Here is a 9,043-nt window from a genome sequence, read left to right on the forward strand (position 1 = left end):
GGTCTAAATGTTGAGTTTTATGTTTCATAATAAAAAGGAACAACATAAATGGACATTAGAGGAGATGGTAGAAATCAAAAGAAGACTAATCTAAAAGGGAAAACATGAATGAACGTAATAGATACTCTCAGAAAGAATACTGAATTAAAAAAAAATGAAACACATGATGAAAAATATTCCAGAGACCTGGTAAATAGGAAAAGCAAGAAAGCCAGGCAAATCCTACAAAGGAGAATGCAAATACACATAGGAATTTAATATGTCATAGAGGTTACATTTCAAATCTGTGGGTCAGATAATTTAACAAATTGTGATACATACATTTTGGGGTTAAATATCTCTGGAAGTTTCCAAAATGAGGGAAAAGGTGATGACTCCTGTGGGAAGAGTGGTGAAGATGGTGACTGGCAATTTTGAGGGAATGGGTGAAAGTTGTTGGGGCTGCTGGATCCTGCAGCTGTTGGCAGGTTTCTCTTTGTGCATGCGCACTGTGCTTGCATTGGGTGGAGATGGAAGCCAAGGAGTGATGTTTTTCTTGTGGGCTTCCGTTCATGGCAATGGTCGCTGAAGACAGCGCTTACCAGAATCAATGGAAGAGGACCTGACAGGCTTCTCAGTTCAGTATTTAACCCCCTTTCAAGTGTGATCTCTCTCCTTCACCCTCTACCCCAACATCTCTATGCTGTGCTCTGAAAACCAGGTTGGCTGCCTGCTGGGGGCCGTTGCCAACACTGAGGACTTGAGGACACAAGCCTCAGATTGAGGCCTTGCTTCTCAACCATTAGTAAATTGTCAGAGTGATACTGGCCTTGTGTGTGAAGGTTTATTCAAGTAGTGCCTCTCTGCTGCCCTGGTGCATGGGTGTTGAGTCAATGGTGATTTATTCCAGGCCATGTTCTGGGTGGGCCCCACGCTGCTGAGTTCACTTGGCCAAGTCCCAGGTTATGAGCTTCCCTCAGGGTAACTGTGAACCCTCTACCACCCCTGGTAGATTTCCCGTGTTTTGTATTCACCTTTCCCAGCTAGGATCTTAAGTGACCCAAACCTGGTGGAGATGTGCCCTGAATCTTCTTTTGTAAAATGCCTTTCAGGTAGACCAAAAACTAGGCCATTCTCCATGAGAGGTTTTTATTGGATTTTTGCATTTCTTCTGGTCAACCTGAACCCGTCTCCTATCATTTTCAACTTGCTTGACATTTTATCATTTTATCCCTAGTTTCAAACATTGTGTTACTGGTCAGCCATTTTGCCAATTCCTGATTCTTCCAGTAAACCCATACCAATCTCTTCTTTTTGCCTTCCTAGTGCTGGAATACATGCCTTCCTCTTTCCCCCATTCCTAGCCTTTACTTCTATTATCCTGGCCAAATTTGAGTTCCTTTCTTCTCATGCAGGCTGTGATCCCCACCACTACCAAAATAGACCACACTTAACAGCCATTCAAACTCAAAATTCCTGTTTATTATCTATTAATCAATTCCATTACATTTCTTTATTCAGTTTTATTAAGTTTGAAAAGTATATTGGAATGAGTACATATTCATATGTCTATGAGGACAAATGTTTGATAGCCAAGTGCTAACACAAGGCCTCTTTGTTATCTATTAACCAATTCTATGGAGTTTCTTTATTCAATTTGACTAAACTTTAAAAATATATTAGAATGAATTCATTTGTATCTTTGTATCTACATATTTATAAAATTTGTATCTACACATGTGGAAAACTATGTGATGCCCAAGCAGTACCAGAAAGCATCTTTATTACTTATCTCTCAAAGAATACTATTACATTTCTTTATTCAAGTATACTAAGTCTTAAACATGTATAAGTGAACACTTTTGTATCTATGTACCTCTCTGTATATATATGTGGAAAACTATTTGGTATTCAAATGGCAATATAAAGCCTCTTTATTACTTACCCTCTTATCAATACTATAGCATTTCTTTATTAAACTATATTACCTTTTCAACTCTGAAAAAATTTTCATCTATCTATCTATGTGTATATGAGAAGAGTATTTGGAACCCATGTAGGACCCAAAGGCCTCTTTATTTTCTAACAATGGTACCAGAAGGCCTCTTTATTATGTATTAGTGAATTATATTACATTTATTTGTATAAGTTTATTAAACGTTGAAAGCATCTGAGAATAAATGTGTATCACTCTATCTATATACATGTGGAAAACTATTTGGTCCCTAAGTGGCACCACTGATCTTAGCAGCTCTTACATTATGTAGCCATAGTAGCGAGAAAACTCCATCTCTCTTTCCCTCTCAAGGAAACCCTGCACTCTCCCCAAAGCAGTGTACTTGGCAGCATTCTCACGCTCTTGTTGAGCCTTCTTCTTCATGGCTTCCCGCTCTGGCCTCTGGTGTCTGGTGATGGGAGTTGATACTACTTGCCCAGGAACATTAGGTTTCCTCCATGGAATTGGTTGTAAGGCAAAGTCTTGGAGGAGATATTGGTTTTGAGGCTTGGGTGGTTGTGACTGGGGCTGGGTCCCAACCCTGGGAACGGGTTGCCAATGAAGAGAAGTACAAGATGATGTTTTGTAGGGTGCAGGCCCAGAAGCAGCAGACCGAGGGGCACTAGGCTGGGTAGAAGCACTCACACCTGACTGAATGGCATGAGTCAAAACGGGGTGAGCTGGCTTGGCAGGACGCATCCAAGATGGGTTGGCAGTAGCTGGTTGGGATGTGTTGACTGCCATGGGTTGAGCTGAGCTAGCAGGGCCAGGCTGGGCAGGGTAAGACCCAGTGGGTCTCCGTGAGGCCAGAGACTGTGGCCTCCTATTGATTGCTGGTCGAGGTGGAGGTTTCTCCTGGGTCAGAAAAGGCAAAGGTACCAATTTTACCTTCCCAGGTGGTGGAGGCTCATCAATGGATGGAGCAGGACCCTCTCCTTCAGCACCGATATCTGGATTCTGGGCTTTGACTTGTGATTTCTCAGGACCCTTAACCACCAGCCATGGTTTCATAGCTGGGCATGTACGGTTGTCTTGGGTACTGCCTGAGTTTCCCAGGGCCCGGGAGGAAGAGAGCCCAGTTTTCTTATCATTCTTCTTCCCCAGTGCGTGGAAAACCTGCACCGACTCCAACATGTGCATGCCGAGACAGCTCCGAGGCTTTTTAAAGGACTCTTGGCAAAGCTCAGGTTGGTTCCTCTTCCGCTTTAGTTTGGGCACCGTTGGCTTGTCTTCTGCCTCGACTTTGTTGCCTGGCTGCTTCCTCTCCTCGGCTTTCTTGGAGTCGTTTGCTCTGGGTCTCTTGGTCTTTTCTTGCTTATGGCCCTTAGCCTTGCTGTTCCTGCTGGATGCAGCTTTCTGAGCTTTGCTCTTACAGTGCTTGGCCGTGTGCACATTGGCCCTATTGCTGTCTGCATCCCTGTGAGCAACTTCTCCTCCTAATGCACACTCTAGGTCCCTTAGCTGCATTTTGGCCTGAGGAGTTCCATGAGGAGACTCTGAGGCTTTATGTTTTCTGTTCCTCACTGGATCACTAGGACCCATTAAGGCACTTGTGATTTCCTGCCCCTGGCTTTTTCTGTTATTGCAGATGTATGAGAATTCTGGAGGCTGTGGCAGACAAAATGTCTGACTTGGAGGTTGCAATCCCAAGGAAGCCTCCATCCCTAGGGAAGTTTCCATCCCTGCAAAGGAATCAAGGACGATGGTAAGTAGGATGCTCCCCCTTCCCAGCTCCACACCTTTCAGGGGAACCACCAACTGTGGAGAAAGCATTTCTATTAGCTCTTTTTAAGGACCACTGACAGATATCTGTTAAGAGTTGCATATTAGTTACAGGTGATCCCTTGAAGTGTTACTTTTGGGCTGGTTCATCACCATGGCAGCATGGGTTTCCGGTAGAGCACTTGTCTCCTCTGTGGGAAACCCAGAAAAACTCTTTCATGAAGTCTCTCGCTCTCATATAGGGGCCTCTCAATTCTCTCCACTCTCCCCAGAATGTAAGAACACTTAACACCATGACCTAGGAGAGGGTGGAGCTGATGCTCATGAGATCAATGTGAATGGTCGGGGGTTTTGGACTCCTGCTTTGGACAGCATCTCTACATACAGAGGTTAAATCCTGCAGTCAATTAAGGGACAATTAAACTGTCACACCCTGATATGTGTTGATGTATTTTTCTAAACCAAAGTAAAATTAGGGAAATGTATTTATAGTGTGGTTGTGTAGCTGGACTGAGTGCAAAAATAGTGAACAGCCGCTTCCTTCCGTGTGCTCCTAGAGGTCTCTTAAATGCATGGGTGGCCATTACGCTGTGCTGCATGCTTGTCTTACAGAGTCTGAAAATGGGGACTGCTGAACAAGATTGTGGTTAAAATCTCAGCACTTGAATTCTAGGGATGTGTGGACCCACAGTTACCAGCTGAAAACTGGACCCTCCTTTCGAATGGTAATCTCATTCCTTCCCCTTTTTGCTGTTTGTACTCACCTTGAAAATGTGTTTTTTCTATGCTTTGAGTGGACACAGAGTAGTAGGTCACAGGTGTAGGGACTGATGGTAGGACATTTGTGGGCTGAACTTCCTTCAGCACTGTCACCATTTCTGGTTGAGGGGCAGTGGCACTACTTCCTGCATATGGCACAGAGCCATAGGATTGCAGGCAGGGGTCATGTTCTCCAGAGAGCAGAGTCCCCAGAGAGTTTTGATCATAGTAGTAGACCTGGCTTCCTTCTTGGTGGGGTAGTGAGAGGCAATGTCCTTGATTTGGAATCTGAGGTAGTGTCACCTGGACGAGCCTACCAGATAGTAGTGGATACCCAGGGATCATGACATTGGCTTTGGAAGTTTTGTCATACTGGAATGTCATAGATAGGGAAGAATCTGCTGTATTCTGGTCAGTGACAGTCATATTAAAGTCCCTGAGTGAGGATGAGCTCTTTTCAGCACTTCCTGGGATATACCACTCAGAAATACTTGGATAGGGGGCAGGTGCCATGGGAGTCTGGTGCTGGCCAGTAACTCCAGACACCATGGCTGTGCTAGCATGTTGATAAAGGTAGGCACTGCCCATGAGTGGCTGGAAGGAGGTGCCACAGGTTGAGGGCAGTAACCATGCTGAAGTGGCAGCTGGAGCAGAGGCTCTGGAGAAGTTGCAGACACTTCCTGTCAGGGAAGCTGCATTGGTCACCACAGGAAGAGACAGCTGCAGAGAATCAGCATTTCCATGTAAAGAAGAATTTTGGAAAAGTTCTGTAGGAAGAAGAGGGTGGTGAAAATATTGATGAGACAGGCAGATTCTTACAATATTTGAGGAACAATATCATCTTAATGTTGTAGTAATCAGGAAGGCCCTCATTCCAATAATCATTGAGAGACCCCAAGTCACTCCATTTAGGATGGCTGCAAGCACTCTTCTGATTCCCTGCCTTTTCTCTCAAATTGGGCACAGAAGTCCCAAGTGGTCTGCTTCACACTTTGTTCTCTAAAAGCATCCTTCTACCTGTCCTACCTTTCCTTTGAGCCTGCCCTAGTATTGACTCATGAATTTGCCCTAGAACTGAAGCATTTTCAAACTCAGAGGAAACCCCAACCTTACCAGTTAGCAAATGAGTACACCAAGGGTCAGGGAAGTGAGATTGACTTGTTCAAAATCAGCAACAGATTATGGAAAGTTTCTCCCTGGCCAGGACTCTTGTTGCAAAGAGCAGAAATCTGGAGATTGAGAAATTTGTTTTCCCCTGTTCATAGAAAATCGTACTGATATCACCACAGTGATCTTTAGTATCTCCTTTTGTTTTTCCAGGTCACGTGATATTTCCTAGAGTTCAGGTTTACCATCCAAATGATAATTTAAGCGTCAATCTTTGCCCTCTTTCAGCCTAACTGCTGATCCTACATGAAAATGACTACCTGAAATTCAGTTTCTCAAGGAATGCTTCTTGAAAGAAATTGAAAGTTTCTGAGCTTCAGGTTACTCATCTTTAGTGTGGTTATAACAATAACAATAGTGATAATTCATCCATAAATAAAAGCGTCATATTACATAAGATTCATGTGAGGGCTGAGGTTATGGCTCAGCATTAGGGGGCTAACGTTAGGGTTAGCACATGTGAGGCCCTGGGTTCAATCCTCAGCACCACGTAAAAATAAATAAAATAAAAGTATTGTCTTGAACTACAACTGATAAATAGATATTACAAAAAGTTTCCTTTGGAGGGAGTTACAGTATGTTCTGGAAAGATAGAAGCAAAAGTCAAAAACAGCTCAGAACTAAAAGGAATGACTACATAATAATGAACATATCGATATGAGCAAAAGTGAATGTATATGAAATTTGCTAAGAAATGACTTCTGTTATCATGCATACAATATTATGAAAGTGAATGTTTCTCTTTGATTTTAGTGAATATTGTTAATCAAAACAAAGCTCATAATTGAAGGTGAGTTTGAATGCATTCTCAAGCAGTACATATAGACAGAGAAACTATACTAAAAATGTGTGTAATTGTAAGTAAAGTGAACACAAATTTGAAGTAAAGTGAACAGAAATTGAAGTAAAGTAAAGAACAGATGGGTAGCCACGTGGAGAAGGGAAAACTAAAGCTAAAACCCTGGATGAATCTGGGCATGCTGTGCTGGGCCTCTGGTCCCAGCACTCGGGAGCCTGAGGCAGTGGGATTGCAGGAAACCAGGAATTGATAGCCACTGTGGGCAATTCAGGAAGATCCTATCTGAGAAAACAAATAAAATATCCTGGAGATATAGCTTGTGTAGCATGCTTGCCTAGCATGCATGAGACCCTGTGTTCAATCCTCAGAACTGGAGAGAAGAGAAGAAAAGAAGAAAGAAAGAATGAATGAGAGGAAGGAAGGGAGGCATAAGGACCAAGGCAGGGAGGGAAGGAGAGAGAAATGGAGGGAGTGAGGGAAAGAAGAAGGGAATGAGGAAAAAAGGAAGGACGAAAGAAATTTTGTACATACTAGAGAAAAAAACAATAAGTGTAAAGTCATTATTGTTCTTGTTTCTCTTCCTCTAGGGATTACCAACACCAAATAAAAGGCATTAATTCCACTAGGTAGATATTTCAATTGATATAAATACATTTTCTGATAATCCTTTTGGTTATTAAAAAAACAGAAAAAATGCTTTAACAAAATCATAGAAGCCTAGTTTATTATCACATTTAGAGAAAAGTCTTGTTTCTAAAGTCTGAGAAAACCATCACAGTATAATAAAATAACAAATTTAAAACAATTTTTGTCTTTTCTTCTGACATTTTCTTCTCCCTTTTATATTAATACACCCCAGCCCCAAACAATTATTTGAAATGTAGACAAAACAAAAAGTCTTCACATAATTATTTAAATAAACTCGGAATTAGAGATGGGAGCTTGAATTTTTATTCTTATATAGTTCTTTCTTTTGGTTCTTAAATTTAGAAATCATCAATGACTATTTCTATATTGTCTTTTTAGGAAAAGAAAACGTTGTAAAGATGGAAAACAGCTTCACCTTGACAGCTTATATCACAGAAAGGAATGTGTCCTTCTGATGCAGGTTTGGACAAAACATTTTTTAGATATCCCTGTAGTTTAAAAATCAGAACAAAATAGGACATGGAAAATGCCATTTCCCCATCTCTGTCTAGAACCACTTTGCTTGGCATGTTTGGAGGAAGAATCATTTCTAAAACATACTTCTAACATGTTCATGTTCAAACTGTCAACATCATCTGTGTTGAAAGAGGTCATAGAAAAAGTGTAACAGCCAAGTGTGACTTTTCGGATAACCTGCTTACCCCAGTGATACCCTAGTTGAAGTCTTAGTTTCCTTGCTGTTCTGTTAAGCTAAACATTCTCTAAACCAGCCTCTGGGACGATTCACTCTATGCTGTCTGTTGGTTTAAATAAGATCTTTGCTTTTCTTCCACATCCATCTTAACCAACCTCTTTTTCATCGAGAACATCATTCTCTTCATCTCTATAATTCTAACATTTTCTTCTCCTTTATTTTTATATTTTCTTCCTCCACCGAGTTCCTGTTGCCGTGTGCTTAAACAGTCACAAACTTGCTTTCCCAAGAACATCTGCCTCCTTCCAGCCCTGTCCTCGTGCTCCTCTCTCCCTATTTCTTTTTTCACCTAGGTGAAACAGAAAACTCCCAAATATGTGAATGTCCCTTTTATGAACAGCACTAAATTTGAAATACTGAAGTGGAAATCTTGGTGAAGGGAAACTGTTACAGAGGAAACCTCTTGGTTTCCACCCTGCCTAGGTTTTGTCTCTTTCAGTTGAAACAATACAACCATGAAATCTGATTTCATTCTCTATAAACATGCCCCTCAAGATGCAAGAAAAGTAAGGGACCAGAACATGGGCAATCTGTTATCCTCATGTAGCAAATCAGGAAACAGATTTTGTGAGAGAGTCAGATAGTCCAGTTCTATACCTAGTACATGTCAAATTCCAAATGAAATTAGGTGTCCAGATTTCTAGTTCCATCCTTTCCCCTATTATTCTAAGCCCTTTTGACTCCATTAGTAAATTGAGGCAGGTCAAAGTCTAATGAAAACCTTTAAAAAGTTTCTTTACTCACCTGACATGGTCAGAGAAGAGGTCACATCAATTGTAGATACAAAGGATGAGGAGATCACCCCAGAGGATGTGTGGGTGGCTGAGGCTAGAGAATGCATGTTTCCCAGTATGGGGTTCACTGGTCACTGTTTACTGGCCACTCTAATGACTGGTTACTGGTCACTGGTCACTTGCGATGATTCAAATTTGTTTACAACTACATGGCAAGCCTAAGATTCTAGCAGGTGGCAGTAGGTTTGGTGGGAGAATGATGTCACAAACCTGGCCGTTTAAAGGTATGAAGTAGCCAATAGAGTGGTCAGACTCCGAAGGAGAAGGTGGGATTGGGTGGGGGAAATGACAAGAGAGTTGATTGGGTGGAGAAAGTGACAGGAAAGTTATAATAGAAAGTAAATGGCTCAGTTCTGGTAGGTGAGCCCTGCAGGAGGGACATAATGGGCTGACCCCATGGCTCCCCTCCCCCAGGCTCTTGTGTT

The 9,043-nt window shown here is 42.0% G+C and overlaps 1 pseudogene; it reads right to left on the minus strand.

The window, feature by feature from the left end:
* Nucleotides 1–2,233: 2,233 nt before the first annotated feature.
* Nucleotides 2,234–8,665, minus strand: LOC144368960 (uncharacterized protein C2orf78 pseudogene; annotated as a pseudogene).
* Nucleotides 8,666–9,043: the final 378 nt, after the last annotated feature.

This window comes from Ictidomys tridecemlineatus, chromosome 12 (assembly GCF_052094955.1).
Source record: "Ictidomys tridecemlineatus isolate mIctTri1 chromosome 12, mIctTri1.hap1, whole genome shotgun sequence".
NCBI classification, from domain to species: Eukaryota; Metazoa; Chordata; class Mammalia; order Rodentia; family Sciuridae; genus Ictidomys; species Ictidomys tridecemlineatus.